Here is a 22,082-nt window from a genome sequence, read left to right on the forward strand (position 1 = left end):
TTCTTCTCTTCCAAGATGTTTTTGGCTAGTCAGACACCCCTACCCTTCCAAATAAAGTTAATAATTGGCTTTTCCATTTCTGCAATGTACGCTGTTAGACACTCTATTGGTATTGCATTGAATCTGTAAATCAATTTGGGTAGAATTGATATCTTATTGGAATTCAGTCTTCCAATACATGAACATGGAATATCTTTCCTTTTTTTTAGGTCTTCTTTGATTTATTTTAGCAATGGTCTGTAGTTCTCTGTGTACAAGTCCTGCATATCCTTGGTTAAATTTATTCCTAGGTATTTGATTATTTAGTTGCTATTGTAAATGTAATTTTTTTCTTGATTTCCTCCTCAGATTGCTTTACTAGTGTATAGAAACACTGCTGATTTTTGCATGTTGATCTTATATCCTGCCACTTCGTTGAATTAGTTTATTAACTCTAGGAACTTTGTTGTAGATTTTTTGGGACTTTCTAAATATAGGATCATGTCATCTGCAAGTAGTGAAAGTTTTACTTCTTTCTTTCTAATTTGGGTGCCTTTTCTTTCTTTTTGTAGCCTAACTGCTATAGCTAGAACTTCTGGTACAATGTCGAATAACAGTGGTGACATTGGGCATCCTTATCTTGTTCCTGATCTTAAAGGAAAATTTTTCTGTCTTTTGCCATTCAGTATGATGTGAGCTGTGAGCTTTTAATATATGCCCTTTATCATGATGAGGAAGTTTCCCTCTATTTTTATCTTTTGAAGAAAATATAAAGATCAAGAAAGGATCCTTTTTATCAAGAAAGGATCTGGGTTTTGTCAAATGCCTTTTCTGCATCCATCAAGATGAGTATATGATTTGTCCCTTTTGATTTGTTAACATGGTATATTACATTAATCAATTTTCATGTGTTGAGTTACTCTCACATACTTGGGATAAAACCCACTGCATATGGTATATAATTCTTTTAATGTGGTGTTGAGTTTGATTTGCAAGTATTTTGTTGAGTCATTGTCCATCTAAATTCATTAGAGAAATTGGTCTTCAATTTTATTTTCTTGTAGTACCTCTACCTGGCTTTGGTTTTAGGGTAATGTTGGATCCATAGTATAAATTATGTGGTGTTCCCTTGTGTTCAATTGTTTAGGAGAGTTTGAGCAGGGTTGATATTAATTCTTCTTGGAATGATTGGTAGGATTCACCTATGAAGCCATCTGGTTCTGTGTTTTATTGGTTGGGAAGTTTTTGATGATTGATTCAGTCCCTTCATTTGTGATTGCTCTGTTGAGGTCTTCTATTTCTTCTAGAGAAAGTTTAGGTTGTTTGTGTGTTTCTAGGAATTTGTCTGTTTTATCTAGGTTGTCCTATTTGTTGGCATAAAGTTGTACACAGTACCCTCTCATGATCTTTTTATTTCTGTGGGCTTAGTAGAAGTGACTCTATCTCATTTATGATTTTATTTATTTGCATCTTCCCTCTTTTTTTCTTTGTCAATGTAAGGGTTTGCAAATTTTATTGATTGTCTAAAGAAACTACTTTTGGTTTTGTTAATTCTCTCTATTTTTTTTAATTCTCAATTTCATTTATTTCTGCTCTAATCTTTATTATTTCTTTCCTCTTGACCACTATGGGATTAGACTGTTTTCTTCTAGTTCCTTCGGGTTTGTTGTTAGGTCTTTGACTTTAGTTCTTTCTTCTTTTTTAATGTAGGTATTTAGGCAATAAATATCCCTCTTGGCACTGCCTTTGCTTCATTCATAAGTTTGATGTGTTTTCGTTTTCATTTTTCTTCGATACTTACTGATTTCGCTTCCAATTTCTTCTTTGACTCATTGATTGTTTGAGTGTTTTGTGTAAATATAATCATGTCTCACTCATATGGGCTAGCTATAATATACAAACTCAGAGACTTGAAGTCAAGAGATTGGGTTATCAGGTTGGGGCCTATTGTAAAGGGTCCTATATTTAGCAGTAACATATATTTAGGAGTTGTAACTGGTATTTCTAAATTCTGATTTAGAAATTTAGCTATTTGTAAATAACCTCATCATCCCCTGAGACTTTGGGTATTTATGTGGCACCTGAGACTCAGAATTAGAGCACTGAAGCTATGACAGATAGCATTACCCCATTTAGCAACTGTTTAAAAAGCTGAAAAAGTGATCAGACTTCACCTAGAGACATGAATAAAGCTGACATGGATGAGACTAAGGTAAATCAGAATACAGAGTAAAAGATGATATGGTCCATTATTTTCAAACTTCAAACTCTGTGCAGACAAAAGGGAAAGATGTTTATTTGGTGCAAAATTTATATGTTGGGTAGCACATTATCTAATTTAATTTGTATGGTCAGTTTATGTGAACACCATAATTACATGGAATCTTGAATAGGGCATGAGGCTTTGTTCATTTGTCCAGGTTAGTGTGATGCCCCAATATATCCCAGATCAGTTTGGGCAGAGAATAAAAGAGCATTTGCAAAGTCCTCTTGGGGGACTGGGAAGAAAGGAGGAAATATTCAACTTCCCCATCTGGTGAATTTTTTATATTCTCGCAAGCAGTGAGGACAACCAATTCAATAGTCTGAGCCCTCGATCTTGGGGTTCATCCCTATGAAGCTTATTCCTATAAAGGAGAAGCTAAGCCTACTGATAATCATGCCCAAGAGTCACCCTGAGAGAACCTCTTTTGTTGCTCAGATGTGGCCTCTCTCTTTAGGCTAACTCGGCAGGTGAACTCACTGCCCTCCTCCCTATGTGGAACGTGACTCCCAGGGGTGTGAATCTCCCTGGCAACATGGGACATGACTCCCAGGGATGATTGGGACCTGGCATCATGGGAATGAGAAAGCCTTCTTGACCAAAAGGAGGAAGAGAGAAATGAGACAAAATAAAGTCTTAGTGGTTGAGAGATTTCAAACAGCACTGAGAGGTTATCCTGGAGGGTATTCTTACACATTATATAGAGATCCCTTTTTAGTTTATGGTGTGTTGGAGTGGCTGGAGGGAAGTACCTGAAACTGCTGAACTGTGTTCCAGTAGCCTTGCTTTTTTTTTTTATTGTATAGTATGACATATATATAAAGCAAAGAAAGAAAAAAGCAATAGTTTTCAAAGCATTCTTCAACAAGTAGTTACGGAACAGATCCCAGAGTTTGTCATGAGCTACCATACCATCTTCTCATATTTTTCTTTCTAGCTGCTCCAGAATATAGGAGGCTAAAAGGCTTAAATATTTTTTTATCATCACAATCGACTTTTCTCCCTATTTTTTTTGTGAAAAATAACACATATACAAAAAAGCAATAAATTTCCAAGCACAGCACCACAATTAGTTGTAAAACATATTTCAGAGTTTAACATGGGTTACAATTTCACAATTTTAGGTTTTTACTTCTAGCTACTCTAAAATACTGGAGACTAAAAGAGATATCAATTTAATGATTCAGCATCCATGTTCATTTGTTGAATCCTATCTTCTCTTTGATCTTTCCATCCCTCTCTTTAGGGGTGTTTGGTCTATGGCCATTCTAACTTTTTCATATTGGAAGGGTCTGTCAGTAATATGGGGTAGGGAGATGGAACTATCTGATATTCTGGAGAGGCTGAGCTAGATTTAGGACTTATCTAGACTAGGGACCAATCTGGAGGTTATAGGTTTCTGGAAAGTTACAATAGTGCATGGAACCCTTGTGGAGTCTTACATATTGCCCTAGGTGTTCTTTGGAATTGGCTGGAATGGTCCTGGTTGGGGGTTGGCAGGTTATGATAGGTAGCAAGGTCTACCTGAAGCTTGCATAAAAGCAACCTTCAGAGTAGCCTCTCGACTCTATTTGAACTCTCTCTGCCACTGATACTTTATTTATTACACTTCTTCTCTCCCTTTTGGTCAGGAGGGAATTGTTGATCCCACAGTGCCAGGCCTTAATTCCTGAAGAAGACTGTATAACTATATAGTTTTTACAATGTGACTGTGTGATTGTGAAAATTTGTGTCTGATGTTCCTGTTATCCAGGGTATGGACAGATGAGTTGAAAAAAAAATAAATAAGGGGAGATAAAGGGTAAAAATAAGGTAGATTGAAATACTGTGGGTCAATGAGAGGGAGGTGTGAGGGGTATGGGTTGTATAAGTTCTTTTTTTCCTTTTTATAGTTCTTCTGGAGTGATGCAAATGTTCTAAAGATGACCATGGTGAAGAATACACAACTATGTGATGATATTATGAGTCTTTGATTGTATAATATGGTTGGACTCTGTGGGTGGATATTTCTCAATGAAAATGTTAGAGAAAAAGAAGTGTGTGTGTAGCTTCCATATATTTGCGAATTTTCCAGTTCTCCTATTATTGATTTCCAGCTTCATTTCATTATGGTCAGAGAAAGTACTTTGTATAGTTTCAACCTTTTGACATTTATTGAGACTTGTTTTGTGACCCAGCGTATGGTCTATACTGGAGAATGATCCGTGAACTCTTGAAAAGAATGTATATCCTGCTGTTTGGGGGGTGCACTGTTTTGCATATGTCTGTTAGGTCTAGTTCATGTATCATATTATTCAGGTTCTCTGTTCCTTATTGATTCTCTGTCTAAGTGTTCTATCTGTTGGTGAGAGTGACGTATTGAAATCTAAAACTATTATTGTAGAGATGTCTGTTTCTTCCTTCAGTTTTGCTAGTGATTGTCTCATGTATTTGGGGGTGCTCTGGTTAGGTGCATAAATATTTTAAGATGGTGATTTATTATTAGTGAATTGCCCCTTTTATTAATATATAGTGTCCTTCTTTGTCTCCTACAATACTTTTCCATTTAAAGTCTCTTGTGTTGAATATTAGTATAGCTACCTCAGTTCTTTTTGGCTATTGTTTTCATGTAGTGTCTTTTCCAACCTTTCACTTTCAACATATTCATCTCTTTGTGTCTAAAATAAGTCTATTATAGACAGAATATAAATGGGTGATACTTTTTAAATCCATTTTGCCAATCTGTTTCTTCTGATTGTGAAGTTTCACCCATTAACATTGAATGACATTACTGTAGAGGTGGTACTTCAACCATTTTATCCTTTGGTTTTTATATGTTGTGCTGCTTTGGAAGGATGTGTGGACCTTAGAAAAGCCATGTTTTAATCAAAATCCCATTTCATAAAGGTAGAATAATCCCTAGTCAATACTATATGTTTGAAACTGTAATCAGATCATCTCCCTGGAGACGTGATTTAATTAAGAGTGGTTGTTAAGCTGGATTAGGTGACGACATTTCTCCACCCATTTGGGTGGGTCTTGATTAGTTTCTGAAGTCCTATGAAAGAGGAAACATTTTGGAGAATGGAAGATTCAGAGAAAGCAGAGCAGAACAACATAGCTATGAGAAGCAGAGTCCACCAGCCAGTGACCTTTAGAGAGGAGGAAGGAAAATGCCTCCCAGGGAGCTTCATGAAACAGGAAGCCAGGAGAAGCAGCTAGCAGATGATGCTGTGTTCACCATGTGCCCTTCCACTTGAGAGAGAAACCCTGAACTTCATCAGCCTTCTTGAACCAAGGTATCTTTCCCTGGATGCCTTGATGGGACATTTCTATGCTTTAATTAGAACATTTTCTTGGCCTTAGAACTGTAAACTAGCAACTTATTAAACTCCCCTTTCTAAAAGCCATTTCGTTTCTGGATATTGCATTCCGGCAGCTAGCAAACTAGAACATATGTCATATCTTATTTTTTTTCTCCTTCTATCTTTGACTTATTCTTTTACTGATAATCCTCATCTCTCCTGTCTTTTCCTTTCAGCCTGCAGAACTTCCTTTAGTATTTCTTGGTAGGGCAGGTCCCTTGCTAATGAACTTTCTCAGTTTCTATTTTCCTGTGAATATTTTAAACTCTCTCTCATTTTTGAAAGACACTTTTGCCAAATAAAGAATTCTTGCCTGGCAGTTTTTCTCTATCAGTGCCTTAAATATATCATACTATTGCCTTCTTGCCTCCATGACTTGTGATGAGAAACAGGCGCTGAGCCTTATTGTGGTTCTCTTGTATGTGATGAATCAATATTCTCTTGCTGCTTTCAGGATTCTCTATCTTTGGCATTTGATGTTCTCACTAGTATGTTTCTTGAAGTATATCTACAAGGATTTATTCTGTTTGCAGTATGTTGTGCTTCTTGAATATGTTATATGTGTCCTTCATAAGAGTTGGGACATTTTCAGTCCTTACTTCCTCAAATATTCCTTCTGCCCCTTTTTCCTTCTCTTCTCCTTCTGGTATACCCATGGTGCCTACTTACACACTTTGTGCTGTCATTCAAATCCCTGAGACCCTGCTCAATTCTTCCTATTCTTTTCTTTACTGTTCTATGTCTTTAAGATTTCAACTGTCTTGTCCTCTAGCTTGATGGTTCTTTCTTCTGCCTGTTCAAGTCTGCTGTTGTATGCCTATAGTGTTTTTGTTTTATCTCTTCTACTGTGTCTTTCATTCCCATTGGTTTTGTTATGTATTATTTTATGTTTTCAAATTCTTCTTTGTGTTCACACCGTGTCTTAATACCCTTTATCTTTTTAGCCATATTTCCCTTCATCTCCTTGGATTGATTTGGGAGGGTTGTTTGATTATCTTTGCTTAGTTGTTTCAAAATCTCTCTCCTCTGAAGTTTTAATTTGCTCCTTTGACTGGGTGATATCTCTAATTCATACTATGGCTTGACAATTTTTTTGCTGGTGTCCAGGCATCTGATTATCTTGATGAGTTTACCCTGGAGGTCAGTTCTTCTCTCTTGCCTGGGGTTTTTGTGGTTGTCCTTGCTGTTGACAGGCTTCTTGCCAAAGCACTTTCTTGGCGCATGGCTCAAATTAATACAGACCTTTAGAATAGCTTGTTTAACTGGTCAGATATTGTCAGCTCTTCTTCATTTGATTTCTGCCGTGGATATAGCGTATGAGTTTTGAAATCACTCTATTTGTGCAATGTTCCACTCCCAGAAGAAAGCTTTCTTTCCCTGTTCTTTCTCTGGGAATGTTGATCTGTTTTTGATTTGCCTCTGTAGTTTTTTTAACATTCCTTTTGTTACCTGTAGCTGTTTTAGTCTGGAGGGCACATTCTGGGGGAAGGGTCACCCGAGAGAGGACTTTCTAAATCAGTTTTTCACAGAGCCAGGGACCCTGAATGGGCAGAGATTGGTTCCAATGTGCCCTGAGGAGGAAACCCAGGACACCAAACTTCTGTGGTGGCCCCAAGTCTGTGCTTTCCTGGCCTTCCCAGCAGATGACGTTCTTCGACCAACTGTTCCGGCAGTCCTGTGGTGGTACGGGGCCTTTTCGTTTCAACCAGCTATGCTCCAGTTGAGGATGTGGTTGAAACAGAGGCTTCCAGTCACTTTCGTCCATGGCAGGTTGAAACCGTAGCAGAGCTGGACCCAGCAATCTGAACGGGCTAATCAAAAGCAGCAAAAATTGTTGAGCTGTGCACTGCACTCCCCCGCCCCCATCCCTGTTCTTGGAAATGAGCTGCTCTTCAGCAGCCCCAAGAAAGGACTGTGTCTCTCCAGGGGCCCCACTTCCATCCATCAGGGACGGGGTTGAAACAGGGGCCATATACTGCTTTCCCTCTTGGGCTGTTTGAAACTGTAGCTGCTCTCAGAGTCAGGACTCTGTTCCAAATTCACTAATCAAGGCTGTCATTGGTGCTCAGCCGTGCCCCTCCCTGCTGTTCTTGGGGAAGAAGACTTATTTCCTGTCAGGGACTGGATCCCAGGGCAGCCTGCCTAGAGAGCAGGGATGGCCAGCAGCCTCGGCCACGTGGAGAGTTTTATCCACAGCTCTTCACCACAGGTTAGCAATCCCTTCCACTTTTCCCTGGATGGTACACAATATTATTCTGGTCTCTGGAGCCCCCAAACAGTTGTTTCAGACAGCTCCTGGCTGTTTACTAGCTGCTCTGAAGGAAGAACTGCATTTTGAAGCCCCTACTCAGCCTTCTTACCCGGGAGCCTCTTGAGGTCATTTTGAAGGATGAGTTGGAATCAGCTTGTGGATGAGAGTTCCTTGGGAGGCAGGAAACCTGAGTTCTGCATCCTGCAATGTCACTTGTATGATCTTGCACAAGAATCTCTCCATATATTAAAAAAAGGGGGGGCAGGAAAATCTTATGCAAGAGCACAGAGAACCCAGGCCATGGCCATTTCTCAAACCCTAGGACCCCATCAGCAGGAGAGAAGACTCAGAGAGGAACTCTTCACGCTGCTCACCAACAGCAGCAGTGCTTGGGACTCTGGCCACGGTTTTATATTTGAAATGACAAGTGAGAACAGTTGCTCTCTGAAGTCTTCTACCCTGAAAGCCACAAAGGTTTTCAGACTGGGTATTTCTCTTATTTCCCTGGGCTTTTGTACAGGTTTTCAGTGTTCACACTTAGGAAATGTGTCATGACCTTGCTTCAGTGGGTGCCTAGGGCAGAGAACAGGATCCTTCCCTCAGACGTTGGGCCTATATTTTGTTCTTGTTTACTTGTGACTCACTATTAGCATGTACTAAGTGTCTTTTCAGAGGCATACACTGTGCTAAAGCTACTGTTCAAATACAACGTGGTCACAGTCTTTACAACATGTGCAGCTCAGCAGGAGAGACTGACCAGGAGACCCACGGTTATAGGACAGTCTAATAAATCCTACCTGGATGAGCAGGACCTGAATGGGCAGGGGCAGGGGTCTTTCGGGGTGGGAGAGGTCAGGAAGGCATTCCTAGAGGCAACCCTTGAGTAGAAATTTTGAAGCAAAGAGTGAAATTAGCTGGATGGATACAGTGTATGTGTACAAGGGGTGGGTGGGAAGGCTATGGTTAAAACCATCCTCTGAACATAGAAAGATCTGGTTACGTCATGTCTTAAAATGCTGTGCATACAAAGAACCTAAAAAATAATCCCAGAGTGATTGCATATACCTTTCTCTTAGTTTTAAAGCCAACTACTAATGAAACTTAGTTTCCCTATGCAGTGTAGGGTAATCTTACAGTAGGAGGAGATGTCAGAGAACATTTATTCACAGTCCCCTTCATTGCCCACGTTTATTATGCAAAATCATTGAAAAAGAACTTTTCAGGTATTTTAATGACAGTCAAGTTAAAAGACAGAAAAATGCGATAGGTTTGAACTTCCTCTTTATATCCAGAAGGTCATGAGGCATGAAAGGTTAAGGACATGGGCCTGGAACCAGACTGGAATCAAATTCTGACACTCCTACTTTCTAGGTGGTGACCTAAAGCAAATCACTTAACCTCTATTACAGAGAGGTTTTGTCATCTCAAAAATAGAGACAGAAATAGTATCTACCTCATGGGGTAATCACAGAACCTGATAAAGAGTAAATGCTTCAATTATATACACATACAATATCCATCATTCTATCTATCTATATATCATCATCATTACTATCTATTTATACTGATCAATCTATCATCTATTGATCGATCAATCTATCATTCTATCGCTCTATGCATCATTTACCTATATCTATTTATCCATCTAGCTGTCATCTCACGACCTATTTATCTAATCTATCTCTAACCATCTTACCTACATAAGCCTTACCCCTGGCCCTATCCTAAATAGGCAGCTGGACCAAGTCAAGTTCCTTTGTTTACTCTTGCATTCATATCCACCCTCACCGCAGTTATCGCAAAGCTAAGGAAGAGCATAAAAATAAATTTCATTAGGAAATTTTGTTAGGAAAATTATGTGGGTTCTTGATATTTTATGACTGCGATATTTTATGACTATGAGAAATGAGTACCTCCCAGGAAATGTATCATAAAACCGGGAAAGTTAAATCTGTGAAGAAACTGCAGAGTGGATGTACACAGTAGCTGTGCCCTGCCCTTCCTGTGTTCCAGTGCATGTCTGTTCCCAGAGCTAGATAACCCAGCACACACAGGCTGTTGGCACGCCAAGCTATGTGGCAGCAGTAAGAGTCATGGGCGAGCTGGCGGGAACATAGCAATTGCCCTGTCTCTTCCTGCTGCTCACACAAATGCCTGCAGGCATTCTAGCTGGGGTTCCTTTCCTTTCTCAATGCCCAACATAAGTAAGAACATGGATTGATAATCATTTCAATTAAACTATATTTGATCAGTGCTAAGACTTGGAAGGAATGTAAAGTCTCATTGTGAAGCGATTAAATCATACCATGAGCAAGCTTGTTACTAGATTAATTCTTGGTTTGACAGTAATTCCATGCTGTGTTTGTGGAGGAAGGCCAAAGCCTTGGCCCCCCAAACCTTGCTTGCCCGTATACATATTCTGAGGTGCAGCATGCTCTTGTTTCAGCCAGCGGCTTCCTAGGGCAAGGGTCTTGACCCTTCCTTCTATGTTTTGAGACAACGTATTTCCAGAGAAAAGAATGTACGTAGGCAAACCTGATCAGTTTCCATTTCTTCAAGTTGAAAAAGAAGACTTGACCTGAAGGCTCTGTCATATTGCAAGGAAAAATGATTTGAAGATTGAAAGCTGTTTCTAAGGTATACTGTGGGGTTTTTACTACATTGTGTTTTATTTTAATGTGTGCTATTTCCTTTCCTTGGAACACTTTTCTTTCTTCAACCCTATTCTCTTATATCAGATGTCATCTCTGACTCTCCACCCCTGTTCTTGCCCCAGTGGGGTCGGATATCACTGCTGCATGAGTCCATGGAGAATGCTTTCTACTTTTCTTATCAAAATGCCCATCACATGTACTGTAATTGCTTTCTTCTTTAATTGTCTTCCTCCCTAGAAGAAGGTAAATGCTGAGAGGGTGGGACCCATGTAAGTCTTGTTTGCCACTGATTTCCCAGGGCATAGCAGAGTCTCTTGCACTCAACAGGCACTCAGTGAAAACTTGTGGATCGAATTTAGTCTATTCAGAAATTGTCAGATTTCTCCCTTTTTTTTTCAATGTTCTCTTCTCAACTACCTTTACTGCCATTCAGCCTATCATCACTTCACATATGAATTATGGCAAAGCCTCCACCCTTCTCCACCCTGCAATTCCCATCCTCCAAAATAATTAATGCATCAGTGGCACACTCATATGCCCAAACTTTTCCTGTCACTGCCTTGAAAATAATTTGCAATTGTTTTCTATTATTTATCAGATTAACTGCAATGTGCTCTCATTCCCAGACCTTAATGTTCTAGACTTACCTAAATATACAAACCCAGGTACCTGCTATTCCACAATATAAATTTCTATTTCTAGAAAGGCTTTCTTAGTAATCCTGCATAATGCTAAAGCTATTCTCATCTCTTTTATTACTTACTGTTTCTCTGTCTTCCCTTGTCATCCTTCTCTCTACCCAACTCTTTCCCATCCTTCAAAGCTCAGCCCCAGGCCCATGTCCAGGATGACTTCTGTCAGCCATTCACGTACACATTAATTGCACAGCTTAATTGTCTTTGAAATTTATAAACAACATCAGCACTCTTTGATGTGTTTCTAATTTCATAGACAATTTCATCAACTTAATTTTAAGATGCTTGAAATCAAGAATTAAACCTTGTAAGTAAATGCATCTGAACCTGGCCTGGCAGGTTAGATTCCTTGATATACTATGCTTTAAGCCTGTTGATTGGTTGATACACTAGAGAAGTCATCCCAGGTATTAAATTAAGACATCAAATAAAGGTCACATAAGAATGGTTTAAGGTACTTTAATTAAAATACTTTTGTACTACGTATTATCTTGTTACCCAAGGGAATAAAACTATAAGTCCAATATACTTCAACCCCATCCCAGGCAAGTATTTCTGAATGAGATCCCCAAAATTGTGTTTTGTGACATTTGTCAAATGTTCAAAACACTGGTGGGCATTTGACATTGCAGTTCCCAGATGAATGGAACAGCACTGAGCAACCCAAGCAAGGAGCAAGCAAGAAGAGGTGGAAATGCCAATTAATGCTGAAATAATAAGGACTGCTGTGAGATCCTCTCTACCGTCCATCAGTAAGGAAGTAGAAGCCAAGACAGGTCCAGTTGCTGGCAGGGCACATGTAGAAGAATGAATCACTGTTCCAGCCCTCTGGGCACTTCAGCCCAGTAAGGGCAAATAACTTATTATACAGAATAGTGTGTGTCAGATGCAAGCCCATGTGCTGAAGGCTTCAGTAGATGTGAGGGTTAAACTACACATAGTTGGTCTGGGATACTGAAATGAAATGAACTGCCAGGAAGAGAAGCCGTTGGGAGGAAGAAAGTTACTGATTTTGGTTTGTGCCCATTTGAAATGAAGGCATTTGAGTAGAACTATACTTAATTTCACTGGGAGTAGATTGAAAAAGAGTGACCTTGGTTGGGAATGTAATTTGGGGAGTTGGGGGCCTAGAGGGAACAATGCAAGCTGCCTCATCCAAAAAGTATGAGTTTTCCTACATTAAAAAAAAAATCTCTATCTTGAATTTAATAATCCTTGATTTCTACTTCACTGCATGTTCTGACAATTATTCCTGGGTCACGAAAGCTCTTTATCTAACTTGTACTGACGGATACTGTAGGCTTTCATCACGCTGCTAAGTTCCTGGGAAGCTTCAATAGAGGGGAGGGGGCAGGACCCTCACACTCAGGGGTGTGGCTGCTTAACAGCCATGGTGCCTGGTGAGTGGCCGGCTGAAGGACCGGGATGTGCCAGAACCAATCGAGTGGTTGGACTTGCACAACAGCTCTTCGTGGAAACAATCAAACTGTAAAACAAAGCATCCCTGACCCTAATTAAGAAAGTCCAGATCCATTCATGTCCGCGCCCTACCAATTAGCTTAAATTCTATGAATAACGCCCTTGTTTATTACGTAGTCCTTCAGTTTAGAATGCCTTTACATAAACTGCCTCATATTTATGCCTGCATATCTGCGTTCTAGCTGGGTAAAGCTGCCCTTCCTTGAGAGCTTTCTATATGCTCGGCTTGGATTAGATGCTTCACACACACAAGGTTGGCCTCATGGAACGTGAACTGTGCAACTGCACAACTGCCTCAGAAGGGCCCTGCACGTGGTTTAATGCTGTTGTTCTGTCCGCTCTGGTCTGAGGGTCCCGAGGCTGTGCTGTCAATCTCCGCTTCCAGATGAGCATTGATCTAAGTGTGCCCGAGGCCAACGTGCACCAGATTTACCTGAGAAGCTTGTGAAGTTGCAGATTTCTAACAAGTGGGTTCTGGGGCCAGGATCTGGGATTTTGCCTTTTAATTCACTGCCCAGGTGATTCTTGTGCACACCCAAGTCTGAGAACTAAAGCTGCATGGTGGTGGATTTCAACTCTCTTTTGGTCCTAACCCACGTAAGAGATGCATTTGATATCAAGACCCTGTCCACATATAATAAAATTCACAAAATAGGACCTGCTCCTAGTACTTGCTCTACGTATGAGACACGGGTGATTGCTTTATTCTAGTCTAGTCCACCTGTTTAATGTCTGTAGTGATTCACGGTGTGGGTCTGGACTTGTAGCTTGAAAAGCAGTGGATAGATAAAGAAGAAATGTTAAACAGGGCTTGAGTCTAACTAACACTTTGGAGAACTTCGGCAGAGAATAAAGAAAGAGAACTACTCTTTCATTTAGGATTGCTTAAATTAGAGGTTTAAACTTTTTCATGGCCCTCCTTAAAATCTGATTTTTAAAACGAAGGCCTCATCTCACTGAAAAATTCATATAAATACAAAGTTTCGCATACCTTTTCAAGGGGGTTCTGGCTCTCTTCCCTTCTTGGACTCAGATAGATAATCTTGAATGAAATTGTAGCTCTATGTAGAAGGAGGAGTAAAAGTGGGCAGTGTCCCATCATTGCATCATAGGGGGGTGGCAAGAAGTGCTAGGAATTTATTCCTTTTTAGACTTAAAGTTTATAAAGACTGATCCCCACTGGCTCTTCTTCCTTATTTTCTACTTATCTACTATCACAGGAATGCAGTCATTAGAGAAAAATGTTGCTGAAGAATCAGGATGGCTGCTTGGAAGCAGTTTTTGAGGAGGCAGAGGTCATTAATGGAGAATGGCAGAGGTCACCAATATCAAAGGCTGGGAAGGAGGACAAACGTGCTCCAGCCGTTCCAGACGTCCACTGTCTCTGGGTCAGGAATTGGGACATTGGAGGACCTAACATTCCACTCCGATGTGTTAAGGCTCTGACTAAGCTGCAGCCACAGCACGTCTCTGTTGTCTCCCCATGTAGCCCGGGAGTGATGTGCAACTTTGGAGCTGTTTGGGCAAGCCTAGAATCTTCGGTTTTCTTTACAAGAAGCCTATACCTATTCTCAGCGATAAAAGAATTAGTCAGATTCATCTCTGGACTCAAAATGGGGAAAGATCCTGCCTCTAAAACTCTGAGTCCTGGAAACTTGCCCGTGCATAGTCATCCCTGTCCATGTTATGAGCATTTTCTTGAGAGGACCCAGGAAGAGATGAAAGGAGGAGAGTCCAAGAAGGGTACTGTAGAGCTATGCTACTCAAAGTGTGGTCCACAGACCAGTGACTGTGAATTGTCCATTCTCCTTCAGTGATGAGCGCGGGACAAACTGAGAGTGAATGGAAACACGCAGCAATTAGACAGAGTAATTTTATGTCTGTTGGATCTCATAAAATTTAAGCTTGTATTTTGTATATCTATGTTCTTAAATTTTATTTTTCCTTTAATTTATTTTTATTATATTTTACAAAAGTATCAGTCTTTGACAGATTGAATATTTGGAGGGAAAAAACTGTTTCTTCAGCATAGAAGTGAGAGAAACGCTGCTGTAGAGCAATATACATCTATTGAGAAGCCTAGGAGAGTATTCAAAGGCCAGAGCTACAAATGCTTCCCTCAGAACTGGGTCAAATCTAAACGAATACAATCTTCAGTTGCATTTTGGTCAGCATCTGAGAGATCTGAAGTAAATGATCAATATTCTATTCTGGTGACTTTTCTTATTATTCAACACAGATTTTATATTTTTGCCATTAAGAGGAAGGAATGAGTACTTTCAAGTCTGTATTTGTACTTCACTGGGACTCTGAACATAGTCTGAAGCATTTAGTCTAAAGTGAGAGTGGTTATCTTCAACTAACAGGTAAAGAAACAGGTGTAGGGAAATGAACATAAGCAGGACATGCTGAAACCAGGAATGAGACCCAGAGTTCCTATCATTTCATCCATTTGGTATGGCTTAACATCCAGACCGCATTTCCTCCCCAAAGGAGATTCTGGTGGGTTTGGATTGCATTAGCTTATTGTTTAAAGCCCTTGCTACCACAAATAAATGATCTATAAAAATAACAGACAGCAAAGGAAAGTAAACAGCTTTCCTCAGTAATGCATTAAATTTATCTCACACACACAAAAGAGTTTCTACATGTTAAGCAGCAAAATACTTCTTCACTATAAATAGCTATGGTCTTACTTTAGGAAAGAATGTCAGAAAAGACGCATTAATACATTTCAGCTATAAATAAAAATTGTATTCCACACTTAGGGAAATAGAAAATTTTGAAGCATGTTTTTTAAAAACTAGGGCCTATAGACCCAAGGGAGTGAGTGCTGCTAGAATTCAAAGCAGTCCAAAGATAAGGAGAATTAAATGATTCCATTGGGAAAAAAACTATAAAGGAAATGAAAAGAGCAAGTAATGGTTCCCAGCATTATTTTAAAGCCTTCTCAGTAGACTCTCATGCTTCTACATTTGGTCATGAAATTCTATTCTGGGAAAGAATTCTTTCACATATAAGCACGCATATGAGTCCTTAAATATTTTTTCGCCTGAATGATTCTCCTGGACAACTTAAAACTTTGTTCTCGTCAGACAAATCTACTTGTCATCTCCTGTATACAACATGCTCATCCTTGCCTCCATGCCTTTGCCCGTTACACGTTCCTCAGAGAATGCCTGATTCACTCCTCTTCACACTTATTTGTCCTTTTCTTGTGTTTTAAAATGCAGTTTAAAGTCCTACTTCCCCTGAAAGTCTTTCCTAATTCACCTCCATGTCGAACTCCAACCCACTTAGTTGTTTCCTCACGCCCCTCATATATGCATTTTACACTACATTTTAAGGCAGTTTTTCCACCTTGTAACAGCTTTTGACTTTGTGTCTGTTTGTGGTGTGCATGTGTGTGTGTGTCAGTTCTGCAGGTGGAGTGAGACGAGGTGGGGTAGGAGGTCTGGTTTAACTGATTAGATTGTGAGCTCCTTGAGAATAGGGCCAATTCCCTCGGGTGGTATCAGAGTGGTGGGATTGGGCATTTTCCGTAAGTGTGTGCCTTTGGGCCATGGGGATTAAACGTGAGGATAAATGTGAACAGCGGGATACTCGGTGGGTGTTAAAGAATGGGGACCAATTGTGTATGCATGCATGTGTGTATACGTGTACGTATGCATGCATACGTGCATGTATATATGTGTGCAGACGTGTATGTATGTATATACTGTGATTTTGGTACAAGGCTTCAGACTTGCGCCTTTATGTTCTGATTGCTGGTTACTATTACTGCTGTTGCTGTTATGGTTGCTTAATAAAATGGCTCACGTTTGTTCTTCTGAGATAGACAGATGGTCAGAAAAACCAACACTGGTGTTAAGAACACACCTTGTCTTTCCCTAACTGCTTATCCTCCTTGTGCATGTGGGTATAAGTTTAGTGATGCTTGTATGGGACTGAGGTCATCCCCTCCTTACCCAGTATTTCTGGAGCATACAAAGAAGAAGAGGAGGAGAAGAGGAGGAGGATTTGTGGTGCTGTGCTTCAGAATTTATTGCTTATTTATATATATGTTATTTTTCACAAAAAAGAAGGAAAAAAGTCAATTGTGATGATAAAAAAAATTTAAGCCTTCTAGCCTCCTATATTCTGAAATAGTGAGAGAAAAATCTAAGAGGATGGTATGGTAGCCCACGACAAAGTCTGGGATCTGTCCTGTAACTACTTGCTGAAAGTGCTTTGAAAACTTTTGCTTTTTTATTTCTTTGCTTTGTATCTATGTTATACTATACAATAAAAACTTTAAAAAAAAAATCTTTGCTCTGCAGTAGCCTGTCTCTTCTTAAATGTGCATTGATTGAATACACTTAGAATCATTTCTAGCATGTTGTTTAAGAATTTGCTCTCCCCATACCATAATAAAAGACCTTAATGCCTTTTGCAACACAATTAGTCCACAAGCCCTATTCCAACCATCATCCAGGCAAAGTCTCTCTCCATTTCTGTACATAGGTGCTCCCACTTATTACCCTTTCTTCTTTGGGGATGGGCTAAGAATACTTTTCTGCTCACATGACCTTTTAGAGTAGATTACAGGAGATAATGTAAACAAAAGGTGTTAAAAAACACATATAAACATTAGCCCTTAATGAAGATGGTGATGATATGCATTGATGCTTCTATATGCAGTCTCCTCTTCACCTTCCTTTGCTGCTAGTGACCTTTGGATACTTAGTAATGAACACTGTATTTTTTTCCCTTAACTTTTCATATCTTTCCATTAGGACTGCATGTTCCTTAAATGCATGCACCTGACTTTGTATAGATGTGATTATAAAACCATGTGTCCTTCTCTTAAAATGGTCACTTTTCAGGGTTTTGTGCTTGTTCCACAGAAGCTGTCATCTTTCAGGGTTTTAAATGTTTCTTTAAGACCTGACCCATTTTGACGAATATAAGAAAATTTTAGTTTTAGCTGTTATACTTCTGATGTTTCATCAGATGTGGGATTTTCCAGCTTACTCATCCATACCACTCATTAAAGTTGCTTCTGAATGATTCAGTTAAAAACAAATTTTAAAAAAACAGAGATTTACCACTACCAAGACTACACAAAAGATCACCTATCAGATCAAGAGACAATTCCAAAAAAGGATATCTTAATGTGCAACATCAGCACCACGTGATTATCTATATACTCTCTCAGGGTGACCACTCGGAAGGTTCTGCTCACATTTTGCTATATTTGTATTTATGTAAAAATCAACTGCAACACGTTATACCTTATGCCGGATCTACTTAGAAGAGTAGGTCTTCAATAGCATGTAATTGATTTGTGACTCAGTATACAGACAGAATCAGGAAAGGGTTTGAAATGTAATAAGTAGATAGCAAAAGAATGGTTAAAAATTTTGCAAAGGAAACATCTAATAAAAACCCTTGGTAAACCTGGATTCTAGCCATGATAACTTCTGAGATACATATTCCTTTATTTTAATGCTTTTGAAGAGGCACTTATAACTTTAGGAGTCTGGATATTTGTTCCAGAACTAGAAAAAAAAAAGCATTTTAGCAAATAGTGGAAAAAGTTAATCTGGGAACCGCGGCAACTGAGCTGTTAAGCAATGGTGGCAAGTGCCCAAGACATTGGGGGACATTGTTTGGGGGGTGATAATGGAGGGCCACTTTGGAACATGAAGGCACTCTTACTTAGACTGGGTGCTTGACTAATGAGTGCCAATATACTAAGGCTGCCTGAAAGAAATATGGAATATGATTTAAATTTTTTTTTTTTGGAATAAAGTCCTTTTTATTTTTTCTCGCTAGCAATTACTCTTTATTGATTAAATCAACAGGAATCAGCACAAGATTTACCATACCAATGACCACCAAAAAATGGGTCATTGGGTTCTGGGGCTCACTCCACCTTTCCCGGTCCTTAATGGGGTTTAGAGGGAGAAACATCAATAACAGAGACCAGGCCAGATGGCTATGGGTCCTTCTTTCCCAGTTATTAGACAAGTTGCTCAATTCTTGCCCAAAGTAGGAAAAAGTCAATACTTCACAAAAATCTAATAAAGAATTTGACATTGCATTATAAGATCTCTTCGCAAGCTGTTTAAATGCTTTTCATTTTGCAATTTACTTAATGTGTGCATATAATTTACTTTTAATAATCCCATTCCCTGTGCAGAAATTAACCCAGTGCCAAGAAAACCCCTTAAAACTGGAATAGCTTCATTTTGCCCTTGGAAACAATGAACAGGTCACTGCTCCTCTTCTACCCAAGAGATAAACAAACCTGCTCCCAAACTAAAAACGTTACTTTCGATCTTGGAATATGCACAAAGGCAGCTTTTAATAGGCACCTGGAACTAACTAGGCAGGTGGACTTGTTTGGAAATTTCTTCTTAAAAGCAACTTTTGAGAACCATCCAAGATTGTGTACGAAGGCTTGAAGTCCAAACACCTTCCGTCCTATCTCACGAACCAGGCTCAAAGGAGGCGTTGGAGTTGTCAGAAGCAGCAGCAGCAGCAGCAGCAGCAGCCCCACGAGGTAAGACCTTGATAACTCAAGGCTTGTCAACGATACGGGCCGCCTGGTTTCCCTTCTCCACGATGCCCACGACCCACGCCTGGTGACCCTCTAGGTAGTTGGAAGATTGGATTTCGGAACAAAAGCCAGCCGCCTGTTCTCCCGGCAGACGGTTCAGTAACCCCTGAGGTTTCTGCCGAGGTTCCCTGAAGGAGCCCGAAGCGCCCTCGGGCCTTGCTGACGGCCGCCGTCTTGGCAATAGCCGACAGATTACGCATGACAAGGACACCTCGTTTCTCTGTCCTTGCGCGGGGTCCTGCGCGTGTCCCGGGATGCCGAAGCCTGTGACATGTGGCGGGCACTAAAGTGTGCGCGAAGCCGGCAGCAGGCCCGTGGAGGGCGGCCGCACTGAAGGCTCCCTGAGAAGCCGGCTCTCCCTCTTCTCCGGACACCACCAGTTTGATCCTATTCCATCTTTCACGGTTATCAAGCCCCTGGTGGGCACGGACGGCCACTCGGGTTCCTAAGGGTCTGGTCAGCACCAGCACGTCGCCAACCGCGGCACCGTCGGGCACGACGCGCTCACTCGGCTGACAGACCACGGTGGCGACCCCGCCAGCGGTCATCCAAGGACTCGCCGCGGTCTGCCCACCGGTCACCACAGGGCGGCCTCCTCGGCGGCAGCGCGAGGGCCTCGGACCACGAGGGGCGTTCTCTTCCGTCTCCTCCTCGCTGGGCTCTGCGGACGCTGGGCGGCACCGACCCGCCGGCACGTGCAGTAACGCCCCCGGCCTCCAGGCCGCTCGGCCCCCGCTGGCCCAGCTGCGCGCCCCGTCGGGCAAGGGCCGCCCACCCAGGGGCGGGAGGAGTCCGCGCTCTGCGCCCGCGCCGGCCCCCGCGCCGCCGGCGGCAAGCCCATGCCCAGGGTGGGGGAACTGGGCCCGGGTCCCGCCCGGCTGGCTGGCAGGCCGCCTCCGGGGCCGCCGCCTCGGGGCCTCCGACCCGGCCCCAGCCACGCGGCCGCACCTCGGGCCGCTGCAGTCCCGCCGGGAGTCCGGGCAGCGGCTCCTGGGGGCCCTTGCGGCCTCAGCCCGTCAGGCCGGAGAAGCCCGTCAGCCGCCAGCTGGGGCTCAGGCCCGACGCGGGGGCTCGAAGGGCGGGTAGCTGGAGAAGCCCCGGCCGGGAGGAGCCCACTGGCCCGAGGAGCCTTCCGCCGTCGGGCCAGACCAAGTCGCGCCGCACGAGGGACTCCAGGCTCTTCTGACGTCTGATTTAAATTTAATGGGTAAGTTTGGGGAAATTATTGACTCTAGCATTTTTTTTTAATTTAATTTAAATTTAGTGAAATTATTGAATCGTATATTCATTCCATCAGATAAGGGTAACCGATGAACTGGCCTTCCAGGCAGTGCGCTGGGCGCCGGACGTACGGAGCGGACCGGACACTCACTGCCTCCCTGGTGGGTGTTCTTACGGCAGCGACGGAGGAAGAACTGAACATACCTTAGAAGGAACAGGCATCTTCATTTCTACAGGAGATGGGCAGGAAAGAACACTCTGATACCGTTTCTTTATCTAAAGTAAAAAGTACTGACAAAATGGCTCTCACCATAGATTCCTACTTATTATATGAATCTTGTTGCACGACAGAAATATTGATATTTATCTGAAGCTACTGGAAATACAGAGAAAACTGTCAGCGATTGAAGATGATGCAATTTGTAATGATAAAATCTAATAAGTATATTGCTATCAATTAATAAAGCCAGGAGATATTACAAGATGTAGATCAAATACAAGTCACCCAGTCAGGAAGGCGGTGGTTTTACTTTGGTTTCGCGGGGGACTACCCAAGCTACTTGCGGAACCAGCTGAAGCTGTTTATCTGGAGGAAGGCCAAAACATTAAAGAGAGGAACAGTTACATTTAGATTGGAGAAAAGATCTAACTACTGCAATTCATTAATTAAAAAAAATTAATTAGGATGCTTGCGTTTGTTAAAAGAGAAAAAGAATCAATGCATAAACACAAAATGCTATATGTATTACAGAAGCCTCTGGTTTTGAACTACCTAAACACTGAAAGTGTCTTTCAAAATGTAAACCTCACATGGGCCTGATTTTTTCCTGCTTTGACTACTGCTCTACCTGAGGAGCTTAGAATAGTGCCTGGAATGATCAGGGCTCCATATTTTTGAATGAATAAATGATTGCATGCATGAAAAGTAAAGTAATAGTGTATCAATATTTATGTAGGAAAGGGGGAAAATCATCAAAATGTAAATGATGTTACATTTAACAAAAAATCTGAAAGGATTGGGTAAATTGAGTTTATGGGGAAAAAACTATAAAACTAATATTTTAATAATAACAAAATAAGTACATAAATTTAAGGCAGCAGTTCATGAAATATGTTGTCCATGAAATCAGATAACCACATTTCAAGGCTGTTTAAAAGGGGATTGAATTAAAATTAGCTCAACTTGTAATTGCTAATGCCAAGTGGAAGGTAACAACTCCTAGTGTAGGGAGGTTACCATAAGACCTTCAAAGGGCTTTTTTCTTCCTAGGTGACATTACCAAACTGCAGTTTTATACAGTTTTTATAGCATGGGCATATCTGCACTTACAAATTTATGAGTCTATGCACAACAATTATCTCTTTATTTGAAGATGATGCTATCAATATTGATTTCATCTGCATTTTTGAATGTTTGCTAGAAAAACCAAAACATAACTCACCACCAATGGTTGCTTCCATGTGAACACCTTGTTCTTTTGTTTACTGTCCCAGTTTGTACTGCCGACTCATGTGGGGATAGTCTGCCTAAATGCTTTTGCTGAGAAAGAGCCACCAGATTCCTGATGACAGTCCCTGGAATTGATAGATCA

At 41.0% G+C, this 22,082-nt stretch overlaps 1 pseudogene; it reads right to left on the reverse strand.

Moving 5' to 3' along the window:
- Nucleotides 1–17,860: 17,860 nt before the first annotated feature.
- Nucleotides 17,861–20,110, reverse strand: LOC143680305 (selenide, water dikinase 2-like; annotated as a pseudogene).
- Between the last annotated feature and the right edge of the window lie 1,972 nt (nucleotides 20,111–22,082).

The sequence above is a fragment of the Tamandua tetradactyla genome, chromosome 4 (genome assembly GCF_023851605.1).
Source record: "Tamandua tetradactyla isolate mTamTet1 chromosome 4, mTamTet1.pri, whole genome shotgun sequence".
Taxonomy (NCBI): domain Eukaryota; kingdom Metazoa; phylum Chordata; class Mammalia; order Pilosa; family Myrmecophagidae; genus Tamandua; species Tamandua tetradactyla.